We start from the raw sequence: 14603 nt of genomic DNA, 5'->3' as shown, positions 1-14603 counted from the left end.
AATGTGTTACTATTATTTCAACTTTGCAAACCTTGTGGTTCGACTTACTTACTTTTACTCACTTACTTACTTAAACCTATGATTTCACCAACGTTTTTCGTTGACAGATTTCTATGTTTTTCTCAGGGCTTGCACGATATGTGAAACATGCTTCCGCTCACTATTTGATACTTGCATTGGATGTCGAGTATACATGCATTTCATGGAGCGTCTTTGACTTTACTTTAAACCGTGTCGCCTAGATTTCATTTGTACTTATAACCTTGTAACTTAACCTATGGTTGAACTATTCTTGTAAACTTTGAAAACAATCTTTATTTTGAAATGAAGGCGACATATTTTGGTCAAACGTTGTCATAAAGACTTATGACCAGGTAATGGGACCCACGTAGACGACGCCGTCACTTGACGATTTGTCGGGGTCGCTACAAAAACTCACTACACTTAAAAATTAATATCATTATAAAAGAAATTTAATATCCTTACAAATAGTTAATTACGAAAATCCATCTATATGTAACATCTGAAAATATGAAAACGTTAAAATTTAAAATATTACTCCTTCAATAATAGGACTGAATTGGTTTTTGACTAATCTGTAGGGGTTTCAGTTGGTAAAGTAATAAAATTGAAGGATTTAAATTTGCAAAGTAATAAAGTAAAGGGCTCTAAATGTTTATTAATATTATTAATATTAATATTAATATTAATATCAATATCAATATTAATATTAATATTAATTAATACTTACGTTACTAAAAGTGGTGCAAAAACACGCCGTTTCAGTTATATTTTATTGTCGTTTTGAGATTGCGTTTACATTACAAACGGTCTATCAACTTCGACTACATTTACACAACGACCCCTCAAGTTTACATTTTCTCAGGAGTAAAAAGTGTAAATATATAATTTTATTAAAATAAAAGAAACTAATTCCACCCGAATTTATAACGGGCACTATCTTCTTGCTCGGTGAGAGTTCAATATTTCAGAGACCACCGCTCAACTCGAAAAAATCTTGCGAACCCAACGGGACTAACTATACGCGAAACGGACACTTCTAAAAAAACGCTAAACACAACGACAACCCGTATCTTCCCACTCGGCACGAGTTAAATTTTTCCGACGGCACCGTCAGACTCGTAATAATTTTATGAACAAAACGAAACTAACCACGTTCGAAACGGACACTTTTTAAAAAACGTTAAACACAACGGCATCTAAAACGGCGCTTAACACATGGGCTGTGTTCCCCTCTGTAAATACACAACGCTACGTTAAATATGAATATGCAGGCCGAAAGTCCCTGCCGCAACGCGCGAGCCGGTCCGGACTAGTTATTATAACAATGAAGGGTAACAAAAGAAACATTTCACAAAAATCAATCATAAAGTCTAGAAAGCTGGATCCCGTCATCTTCCTCGCCACATAATGACCCCATATCTCTAAGCTTAAATCCATACAAGTTAATATTCAAAAAATTTTATTGCTAGTTGTGCCATGAGTTGAGTGGTGGCACAGGCCACCACTACTCAACATGTGGCTCCGCCCCTGGTGGGGTCCTATGACCCGACTAGCGTAATTTTTTTTTATTTAATGTATACTTCAAATTGTGGAGGACACCAACTAAATTTAAAGATAGGACCCCATATATTTTAAAAATTTATAGTTTTTTTTAGGTAAACAACCACTAAAGTACCCTTAAAATATAATTAGCTTTGATAAAGTTTTCGGGGACCCCATTGAGTTTTCATCCTGGATTCGCCACTGCCCAACACGATGTGGGAAAGGTGACATGGTAATTCATAACAAAGATGAAATTGTGGGTTAATATGTAATCAACGGGGGTCGAACTCCTGACCTCCCCTAAAGGAGGCAGACCATCAGCCGCTGGACTACATCACAACTTGTATCGAGTTCTTTAAATTTATGTCTATCATTTTATCAAAAATTAACTTTATTACATATATTACTTTTATCTTTAAATTAAAAAAAATAAAAAATTTTGTCATGACACTAATGTCCTATAAAAGAAACTTCTTATGTTTTCTTCACACAGTTGATTATATTCTATAGGTTTGATTTATTAAATGATAGGTTTGTATATTATATATTTGACTAACAACACGAAGTTTGTTAAACTACCATTATAGTTAATTAAATACTTTTAGGTATAATGGCGTTCCTTCTAGAAGCTATGTTGTGAGCTATTTCTAAGAATGAGGCCAAATGGTCCATATACATGTGCGGCACACATTCGAAGAATTGAAATTAGAGACATATGTATCATCTAAACTTTGCTTGGCCACCACACAACATACTACTACATGCCAGTATTCTTGTTTGTTTGTCTTTCATATTTAATTTTTACTTTTGACTGATTAAACTCTTTCTTGTAACCAAATTTCATTTGATTAATATTATCTAAATCATCAATGACCATCATTAGTCCATATCAAAATACTTGTGCTCACGACAGTGGCGACTCCACTTAGAGTGGAGTGGGGTCAAAGGACCCTATTAGTTAAAATTTTTTATGTATTAAGCACTATTAAAATTGTATAGGACACTACTAAATTCACAGATAGGACCCCATAAATTTTCAAAATTAGTGATTTTTGTGGAAGTAAATAGTCATTCATTAGGATTTTTTTTTTTTACAAAGTATCACTCATATTGTATAGGACCCCATTGAATTTTGATCCTAGAATCGCCACTGGCTCACGACCATGAATAACAAATGGACGAGGTCTTCCCTATCAAGTTATCCTAGAAGAGGAGTATTTATTACTCGGTTTTAATGTTTAATGCTAATGCTAATGAGGTTTAACCTTGAAACCTCTACTTACGATTACACATGGCCTACCGTTATAATATCCTAAGATGATTAAAATGAATAATATACACAAATACACAAATATTATAATAGCTTTAAGGGCTCAATGGTTGTATTCAAGCTCGGCTCGAGCTCGACTCGTTTATTACGTAATACTTTTTTGTTAAATTTTTTTATTTAATTATATTAAATATTTATTTTTGTGTATTTTTTTAGGGAGATGATACTCACACACTTCTTTTTGATCCATACACACTAACTTACTAATATACCCTTATTTATGATAATGCAGTTTCAATTTCCTAGGTAAATTTAGGGATATAATTGTAAGTGTTATGCCAAAAAGTGTGTATGGATCAAAAAGAAGTGTGTGAGTATCACCTCCCATTTTTTATTCTCATATAATAAGATTTACTATTTATATTTAACTATATAAAAATAATAATAATTATGGTGAAATTATATTATACTATATATTTATATTATTGGAAAATAGTAATTTAGTGTATATAAATAAAAAGCTCGTTTAAGCTCGCGAGTTTATTCGAGCTCGGGCTCGTTTACTAAACAAGCTTCAAAATATGTTCAAGCTCGGCCTTGAGCTCGTTTAGGCTCGGCTCGAATCGAGTTTTTAACTAGTCGAGTTCGAATAGCTCGCGAGTAGCTCGACTCATTTACACCCCTAGTTTTATACATGTATACTTCAAGTATATGTTACTATACTTGTAGTGATTCATTATTATGTTAGTATGTCCTTCATGTACAATTCTTTGGTTGTTTTAACAAACTTTTTTAAGATATGGTACCCAATTAGAGATATACTTGGATTCTTCAAGTACAAACTATAAACCCACAAAACAGGGCCAATGGTCTATTTTCCAATAACTGGCCCATTACTGAAGCCCAATGTCTGAACAAATTACATTTTGGGTATAACAAACAACTAAACTATAACCAACTTGACTAACTCCCCATAGCTCTTAACTAACTTTGTAAAGGGGTCTTTTGGTTGCTCAAGATAAGAAACATTTAAGGTCAATCTATACACTAGTAGAGTAGGAGGCTGCTATGATCAGAGATGGACTTGTCAGAAAAACTTCATGTAATACTTGCTTCACAGAATATATATATATATATATATATATATATATATATATATATATATATATATATATATATATATATATATATATATATATATATATATATTATATTTAATATTTTATGTATTCTACTTTAATTCTTTAAAAATTATAAGTCAGTGCATGCCTTTGAACTAAATTGGTTAAACAATAGAAGAACAGGAATAAAGTGAAAGAGAGATGTAAACAGATAGTGTTGAGTGGTGTTTGTGTCAAATGTTAAACAAGCAAAGTCATAAAAGATAAAGTTATACCTAAAGATAAAGATAAAAAGGCATACAATTCACATTCCTTCCTAATACGAGACTACGATCGTGATGATTCAACAAAGTTTGAAGAAGCGAAAAACCACCCGCGTGTATTAAAGTGAAAGCATTATTTATTGGATGAGTCAAATAAGGCTATCTGATACCTTTATAGTACTTTGGCATTTTCTTTTATGATCTCATCATATCTATCTTCGGAATCAGTGTTAAGTACTTGAAGCTACTTTTAAAGACACAGTCAAAGATGATGAAATTAAGGAACCAACTATAAATTTGACATTCCATGTCTATAAATTATTCGAATAAATTGTAAAATTTTAATTGATGCTCAATAAAAACCATTTATTTTTGCTTTGGAGTAGAACATATGATCGATCTTGTAAATGTTACATACTATGTACAAACATTTGCCTTACCCTTTATAGTCAGAAAAAAGAATCACTTTTCTGATTTTGGCAGATTAATACATCAGATGAACAATATTATCATTATTATCATATATACTAACAGCCATGCTGTTTTTGGTCGTTTTGTGAACAGCCATGCTGTTTTTGGTCGTTTTGTGCCCAGAACCAAAAACAAACGGCACATAAAAAAACATATGAAAAAAAACAACTTTACCCCCCTAAGTTCAAACAATATGCAACTTAACCCCTCAAAACAGGGGTACAAAATGTCAAATCCTTATTTTAATTAATAAACTCCACCCGATTTTCCATAGAGGCATATCTTCCCGCTCGGTGCGAATTAAATTTTTTCGAGACCACCGTTCAGCTCTAAAAAATCTCGAGAACCCAACGGGACTAACTACACGCGAAACGGACATCGTTAAAAAAACACTAAATAACGGACCCTATATTCTCGCTCGGTGCGAGTTAAATTTTTCCGAGACCACCGTTCAACTCGAAATAATTTTACGAACACAACGCGACTAACTATACGCGAAACGGACATCGTTAAAAAAGCTTTACATACATATACATACACGTCCAACAAACTAGGTACCAAACAACGTATATCCAAATTCGACCGCGCGTCGAATACAACCGCAGCAACGCGCGGTCGAATTTTCTCTAGTTAGTTATATTTGAAGACCAATTTACTACTAGCTTGCAGTTTGTAAATTCATTTGCGTAACACGTATACCTGTACTGTTAAAATGGGAAGAGATGTATACATTTGTGCACTTTATCCCAATGTCGAATATGATAAGTATTACCCCATCAAGTGGGAATATTGGAAAAATATTGCATTTAGCTAGTGCTTGCTTTTGCTCCAATTTCAAATTTTTGACCAATCGAAAGTTACAAACTGTCATGGAACTACATCAAAGCACGAACGTCACCTTCCATTTTGTGCATGTAACATACAGTTTTAATTGATTTAGTTGAAGTATCATATAACCTACATTGACCCATGCATTGTTACTTTGAAAAACGATTCTAGATGGACCGCAATACTGTCATTTTCGGAGAATTATTTCAAACCATTGTCTAATTTTTAGAGCACTACTGAGCATTTGGCTTCTTGTGAGATTACACATAACTGATCATATGATTGTGAGTTTTTTTTATCAGCATGTATACAAAAAACATAAACATTTACATTTGGGCTACTTTCAGTCTGTTCTGACAGAGTTAGAAAAATGAATTGGACTCCATAACTGAAATTATGTCTTTTTATTTTATAAGAATTTGCAGAATTATTTAATTTTATTTTACTCATTTGTGTGTTTACCTCTGTTTTTGTGGAATAATATTTTGGATATTGCTTTCAACCTTTAAGAAAGTGTAATTCTTTTTAAGTTGGAGCAAAAAAAGGTGTGGTTGCTGGCCTACACTTGTGATGATGACTGAACCTATTTCAGTTGACCACTTATGGCGAATGAATAGCTAATACTTCTTTATCAGGTAACTTTTCCATTAACTCTCATAGTTTTACTAATTTAATTTATGATATGTTTTGAGTATATATAGGGTGATGATATATACACAACCAATTTTTACAAATATACAACCAAACATGCTTTACAGTGTTGTACAGTACAACACTGTAAAACATGTTTGGTTGTGTATTTGTAAAAATTAGTTGTGTATATATCACTACTCTATAGCAAAAGGCCCGTTCAACATTCCATGTAACACATGCCTACTTTTTTAGTGAATTTCTGACCCATCAATAAGCTAAAAATGTCTGGTAATTGGTTCTAATTAGGGGTGTTCATCGGTTCGGTTTTCGGTTTGTTCGGTTTATTCGGTTCGGTGTATTCGGTTTTGAATTTTTTTTGGGCAAAACCGAAAACCGAACCGAAAACCGAATTCAAAGTTAAAACCGAACCGAACTGAAAACCGAATTTGAATTCGGATTCGGTTCGGTTTTCGGTTAAAACCGAATATTGTGAAAAAATTGAGAACGATGTTAGTTTATTTTGTGGCATTACCGATGTCTTGGTTATTTATATTCTAAAACAATGACGTACTATTAAATTATAAAGAATTCGATGATTTATTAATATTTACAGCTGAATTATGACGTTTACTGCTTCTGTTCTTAAGAAGAAAAACATAATAATTTGAGTAACATAATTATAATGTGAGCTACCAAATCGTCATATGAATGAGAACATATTTTATTGATTGGATCTCAAATTATAATGACATTAAAACATAAATATATAAATTAAAAATTTAAAAATTTTGAATTCTGTTTTGAATTCGGTTTTCGGTTAAACCGAATTCAGAATTTTCAAAACCGAAAACCGAACCGAAAACCGAAAACCGAATTCAAATTCGGTTTCGGTTTGACTCGATCCGAAAACCGTTTTTCAAATTCGGTTTGGTTTTTTTCCAGTTTGGTTTCAGTTTAGTTTTCGGGTTCCACGGTTTCAAACCAAATACTGACCACCCCTAGTTCTAATTAACTTCTTTGCCTCAGGGCTATTTATTTAGTTATATACCAATTTCCCTTTTCATTATGTATTAGATTAACCATCACAAGATACACCAGTGGTTGGGGCCCTGAGTTCCTTGCAATAGGTCTCAGGTTCGAATTCTGTCTAGGCCGAATATTTAGTGGTTGCCAGGGAAGGGTTGGAAATAGTCAGGGAGTAATCCTGCTGGGCTGCGTACATAGAGTATGAGTCGGATTACTCGCCCTCCAGGTAGCCCGCACACGGAAAACCTTCTACGTTATTCACTTATTCTGTATTAGATCGAATGAAGGTTACATAAGAAAATTATATACAACTATTACTCCCTTATAGAAGTTGTTGAGATTTTGGTTATTGTATCAAAATGTGTACTTTATAGCTATAACTGTCATTATTCGGATATAACATCAATGGCTGAAATAAGCCTATCTTGCATGTTCGGCTGCAGTCCGCCACTCTAGGTTGGCTACTCTGTTCAGATGTCAACCATTGATTTAAAAACATACCCAACTTGTGACTTGATGGTGTACTTGACTGATGTACATTGAAAAATTAACTGACCACAAAAAGCAAATATGATAACGAATAAAAATCGCCATAATAGCAAACATGACTTTAGTTTTCAATAAACACTCAAGCAACTACAGGTATTTTTTTTTTGGACATTGAGATAAGTTTAAGGAATCATTGGCATCTAACATAGGTCTTTTATCAGGGAACAAATTAAACATTAATATGAACAATCTTCACTGTAAGAAATTGCTTATTGTAATCAACTCGAGTTTTACTTGTGTGCTGTCATATATTTTTACTTGTGGGTCTGTTTGATTAGATGTGTTTAAGCTTTATGTATGTCATATTAAATAAGAGTTAAAGTAGAATCCACAAACTAATGAGTTTTGATTATGGTGCATCACTATTTGTTTAACAAGTAACTGGAGGTGCATTGTGTGAACATCACACGTTGATTTTATGACGCAGTTTACATGATTCTAGGAACCTATGATAAAAAACGTATCATTCGATTATGACCCCTATAAACATCATTATCCTGGCATAGATTTGCACTTCACTTTTGCTTTCACACTAACTTTTGGCCATTATAGAATGTAGATGACCTAAAATGCATCTTAAACTAACACAATATGCTACTACATATTTACAAATACAATTTATATGTCTTTAGCAATACGCGATTCTAGTCATGACGGATAACGAAGCCTAATATAGAACAAAGCATTCCATAAAGAAGAACAATTAGATGATTTCCAGATCACTGTTCAACTAAGATAAGTTGGACTCCAAGTCATTTTTCAATTAATTTAATTTTAATTGTCATCTTCTTTTATTGCCTTAGTGCATGAGTAAATAGCTAAAACCTACAGTGTACAGTACAAATTTCTTACTTTCTGTTCTTTGATGATGAAATTCCATTTTTCATTTTGGTAAATGTCACTTGGACTACACCATATTAGACCTGTGGTACTCCAATAAAACCTGTTCGATTCACCACATTCAAGAATGTCAATTCTTTTGCTTTATGTATACATATATTCTTTAATTTTTGACAGTAGCTTTGACCTTCACACAGTACCAACAATATCGCTTTTATGGTGACCTTTTAACTGTAACAAAAGCTAAATATTGGAGGAAAAGGCCATCAATCCTTATCAAAAATCAAGAATCGAAGAGTGAAAACTCAGGTGATCAAGTGGAGAGACTAGGTGGGCCCATCTACAAGATGCACAAACCAATAGTAAGTGTGAAAAGTGCAGCAACAAGAATAATAATAGGAAGGAATTGATGGTATCATGAACTGTTAACGTCGACCCCAGGTCACCATCAACTGTGTCACTTGAATGGTATAGCATCTGGCATGTCACTTATATAGGAGTGGTAATACCTAACCTATATGGTTAATTGTGATTGGTTTAGAAGGATTTTGATTTTGTTAAGTTGGTTGAACTATCTAGGCGTGTCGACTAATGGGTTTGGTCTTGGTCTAGATAAATCCGAGGCACATCAGGATATGATTGTTTAATTTGTTGATGACTAACAAATTCTTCAGACAAGAAAGTTCTAATGATAACCTTGTTGGAAAATAAACTTGATTTTGGGCTATGTGTTTTGGATATGGGCTTGCAAGTATACAAGTATATGGATCAAGATTGTAGTCCAATATCTAGAAACTTCTTGTAATATTTAGTAGTGAAAGTGTGTAGAATGTGTGTAGAATAATCTTGTAAAATATCTAGGTCTAGAAATACTAGGAAATATCTAGATAGTAGTAGATGATGGAGTGATCTAGACTACTCCATTGAGTAGTATAAATAGAGGGCTTCACCCCTCATTTGTAATCAAGCAACAAAGCAATTCAATAAGCAATAAAAGAAGAGTTTTCAAGAACAATCAAACTTCTAAATCATCAATCCTCTCTTCCACAAATAATATACATAACCTCCTATTTCTAACAAATTGGTATCAAGAGCTTGGTTCGACAAGATGATGGCCAACAATGTCATCACGTTTCCTCGCCTCACAAAGGATAATTATGATCGATGGAGCATCCAAATGAAGACCTTCCTAGGTGGACAAGATTTATGGGAGATTGTGGAGGAAGGCTATGAGGAACCTGCAGAAAAAGGTCCTCTCGGCAAGGAGAAAAAATTAATGAAGACGAACGATCAAAAGGCTCTTTCCATCATCCAACAAAGTGTAGATGATGGAGCTTTTGAGAAAATTGCAAGTGCAACCACCGCCAAGAAAGCATGGGAGATCTTGGAGAATTCTTATAAGGGAGTTGATAAGGTGAAAAAGGTTCGACTACAAACACTACGAGGTGAGTTCGAATCCTTAAATAAGAAAGACTCAGAATCAATTTCTGATTATTTTACAAGAGTCTTGGCGGTTGTCAATCAATTAAAGAGGAATGGCGAAACTTTAAGTGATGTGAGGGTCATTGAGAAAATTCTTAGATCATTAGATTCAAAATTCGACTATATAGTCGTAGCCATTGAAGAATCTAAAGATCTAGAATCAATGACTATCGATGAACTCATGGGTTCACTACAAGCCCATGAAGAGAGGTTCAATAAGAAAAATAAGGAGCCTTTGGAGCAAGCTTTACAAGCAAAACTCTCTTTCAAGGAAGAGAACAGTGAAAAGACTCATCAAACGAGTCAACGAGGTCGTGGTCAAGTACGTGGCCGAGGACGAGGGCAAGGATATATCAAACGTGGAGGTTATAGTTCTTACAAAAATGAAGAAAGAAGTCAAGATTTTCACCCGACAAGAGGTCGTGGGAGAGGTTACACAAGTAGAAAGCCAAGGTATGACAATTCTCAAACCAAATGCTATAATTGTCATAAATTTGGCCACTATGCTTCGGAATGCGAGAAGTCAAACAATTACGTGCAAGAAAGAGCAAATTTTGCACAAGAAGATACTGAAGCCGTGGAAAACACTTTGTTACTAGCATGCAAAGGTGAAGATAACAGAGAATCAAATTTGTGGTATCTCGACACGGGTGCAAGCAACCATATGTGCGGTGACAAAAACATGTTTGTGGAGTTAGACGAGGTAATTAGTGGAAATATCACCTTCGGAGATTCCTCTAAAGTCCCGGTTAAAGGCAAAGGTAAGATTCTCATCCGCTTGAAAAATGGAAGGCATCAATTTATCTCTAACGTGTATTATGTGCCCAATATGAAGACGAATATACTGAGTATTGGACAACTCTTGGAGAAAGGCTATGATATTCACATGATAAATCGTACCCTTTCTTTAAGAGACCAAAAAGGAGGTTTGATTGCTAAGGTGCCAATGTCAACGAATAGGATGTTCATGCTAAATATTCAACATGACATTCCAAGATGTTTAAAAGCATGTTTCAAAGATAATTCTTGGCTTTGGCACATGAGATACGGGCACTTAAATTTTGGAGGCTTAAAATTATTATCAAGTAAAGGAATGGTGAAGGGTTTGCCTCCAATTAATCATCCGGATCAAATATGTGAGGGATGCCTTCTAGGAAAGCACTTTCGAAACAGTTTTCCAACAGAAGCTTCTAGTAGAGCGAAGAAACCTCTAGAACTTATTCACACGGATGTGTGTGGACCCATCAGCCCACCATCTTTTGGTAAAAATAGATATTTTCTTCTATTCATTGATGATTTTAGTCGAAAAACATGGGTCTATTTTCTAAAAGAGAAGTCGGAAGCTTTTGGAATGTTCAAGAAGTTTAAAGCATTTGTGGAGAATCAAAGTGGTCTCACCATAAAGGCGTTGAGATCCGATCGTGGAGGAGAGTTCACATCCAAGGAATTCAAGAAATTTTGCGACAACAACGGGTTACGACGTCCTCTAACTCTTCCGTATTCACCTCAACAAAATGGTGTTGCGGAAAGAAAAAATAGGACCATTCTTGATATGGCCCGGAGTATGTTAAAAAGCAAAAGGATGCCTAAGGAGTTTTGGGCTGAGGCAGTGGACTGTGCAATCTATCTATCAAATCGCTCGCCCACTAGAAGTGTCAAGAACAAAACGCCCATTGAAGCTTGGAGTGGAAGGAAGCCCGGCATCTCACACCTTCGAGTGTTCGGAAGTGTGGCATATGCTCATGTACCAGATCAGAAGAGGACGAAGCTCGATGATAAAAGCGAGAAACTCATATTCGTGGGTTATGACTCAAGTTCGAAGGGTTACAAGTTATACAATCCCAAGACCGGTAAAGTAATCTCAAGTCGAGATGTGGTGTTCGATGAAGAAGCAACATGGGATTGGAATGTTCCCGAAGAGGAGAACTACGACTTTCTCCCTTATCCATTCGAAAGTACTGCAAGGAACGAAGAATATCTAGAAGTTCAAGAACCTTCTAGTACACCATCTCCGCACTCTCCACGTACTCCAACCACTACACCTAATGAAGTGACATCAACATCCGGAGGAGAATCAAGTAGGCTACAACATCACACAAGGAGCATTGAGGAGTTGTACGAGGTAACACAGCCTATGGAGGATCTATCATTGTTCTGCCTTCTTGCCGATTGTGAGCCAATAAGCTATGAAGACGCAACAAAAAGCCAAAAGTGGAAACATGCTATGGACGAAGAGATTCAAGCAATCGAGAAGAATAATACGTGGGATCTTGCCACACTACCAAAGGGACATAAGGCTATTGGTGTAAAATGGGTGTACAAGGCCAAGAAGAATTCCAAAGGTGAAGTTGAAAGATATAAGGCAAGGTTGGTGGCGAAGGGATATAGTCAACGAGCCGGCATAGACTATGACGAGGTATTTGCTCCCGTCGCTCGTCTAGAAACTATAAGATTGATAATCTCACTTGCGGCTCAACATAATTGGAAGATTTATCAAATGGATGTCAAATCCGCGTTCCTTAATGGCCACTTAGAAGAAGAAGTCTATATAGAACAACCTTTGGGATACATCGTGAAAGGCCAAGAGAATAAGGTGCTGAAATTGAAAAGGGCCTTATATGGGTTGAAGCAAGCGCCTCGGGCATGGAATAGCAGGATAGACAAGTATTTCCAACAGAATGGCTTTACAAAATGCCCACATGAGCATGCTCTCTATACCAAAGTAAGCAAGGAAGGAGATGTTATGATTGTGTGCCTATATGTGGATGACTTGATATTCACTGGCAGTAATCCCAAAATGTTTGAGGAGTTCAAGAAAGCAATGGTTCGGGAGTTCGAGATGACCGACATCGGACTTATGGCTTACTATCTTGGGATCGAGGTAAAACAAAAGAAAGAAGGAATATTCATATCCCAAGAAGGTTATGCGAATGAGGTGCTCAAGAAGTTTAAGATGAATGAATGCAAGTCAATGAACACACCGGTGGATTGCAATCTCAAATTGACAAAAGATGACGAAGGATACTTGGTGGACCCAACACAATACAAGAGTTTGGTTGGAAGTCTGAGATACCTAACCTGCACGAGGCCAGATATTCTTTACGGAGTTGGACTAGTAAGTCGATACATGGAAGCACCTACAATAAATCACTTGAAGGCGGCCAAGAGGATACTTCGCTACATCAAAGGTACGATTGACTATGGGCTGTTTTATTCACCTTCTGATCACTTTAAACTAGTTGGATACAGTGATAGTGATTGGGCTGGAGACATAGATGATCGTAAGAGTACGAGTGGTTTCGTGTTCTATATGGGAGATACAGCGTTCACATGGAGCTCGAAGAAGCAACCCATTGTGACTCTGTCAACCTGTGAAGCCGAGTTTGTAGCAGCAACATCGTGCACCTGTCATGCAGTATGGCTCAGGAAGTTACTAAATAAGCTTAAGTTTTTTCAAAAGGAACCTACAGAGATATATGTGGATAACAAGTCTGCGATTGCTCTAGCAAAGAATCCAGTCTTCCATGATCGAAGCAAACACATCGATACAAAATACCATTACATAAGGGAGTGTGTTACAAATAAAGAGGTGCAGATAAAGTACGCGAAGTCACTTGACCAAGTTGCTGATATTTTCACAAAGCCTCTAAAACACGAGACGTTTCAGAGATTACGGAATATGCTCGGAGTAACGAAATCAAGTTTAAGGGGGGCTGTTGGAAAATAAACTTGATTTTGGGCTATGTGTTTTGGATATGGGCTTGCAAGTATACAAGTATATGGATCAAGATTGTAGTCCAATATCTAGAAACTTCTTGTAATATTTAGTAGTGAAAGTGTGTAGAATGTGTGTAGAATAATCTTGTAAAATATCTAGGTCTAGAAATACTAGGAAATATCTAGATAGTAGTAGATGATGGAGTGATCTAGACTACTCCATTGAGTAGTATAAATAGAGGGCTTCACCCCTCATTTGTAATCAAGCAACAAAGCAATTTAATAAGCAATAAAAGAAGAGTTTTCAAGAACAATCAAACTTCTAAATCATCAATCCTCTCTTCCACAAATAATATACATAACCTCCTATTTCTAACAAACCTCACCAAATTGTAAAATTATTATTTGGGTCATGAAAAAAAATATTTAAACACAAGGTTTATATAAAAGTATTCTAAATTGAAAAGAGAAAAGGAGAAGGTGAGTGGTTGTGTGGGAGTAGGAATCCATGGGAGTGGGTTGATATAAACGGCTTGATATGGATCATCATCCATATAAGGTTGGGCGGGTCATGATCTGTAAGACTGTGAGAATCAAACAGGCAAAAAAAGGATAGCTGAAAGTGGGTCTGACCCCATTGGCATGTTATGTTTAAGACTAACCACTTATACGTCGTAGGGAATAAGTATGATCTAACTAAACACTGGAAACGAAAGACCACCATTGTATCTAACTCCTATATAGGAACAAATTGAACTTGTTAAGGTGAGCACTTTGCGCAACTATTTGATATGGGCAACCAAATTCTATCCATACATCACTTAAATTTCTTGAGAA

This window comes from Rutidosis leptorrhynchoides, chromosome 8 (assembly GCF_046630445.1).
Source record: "Rutidosis leptorrhynchoides isolate AG116_Rl617_1_P2 chromosome 8, CSIRO_AGI_Rlap_v1, whole genome shotgun sequence".
In the NCBI taxonomy this organism is placed as follows: Eukaryota; Viridiplantae; Streptophyta; class Magnoliopsida; order Asterales; family Asteraceae; genus Rutidosis; species Rutidosis leptorrhynchoides.
The sequence above is the reverse complement of the archived record's forward strand: the minus strand, read 5'-3'. Positions refer to the sequence as shown.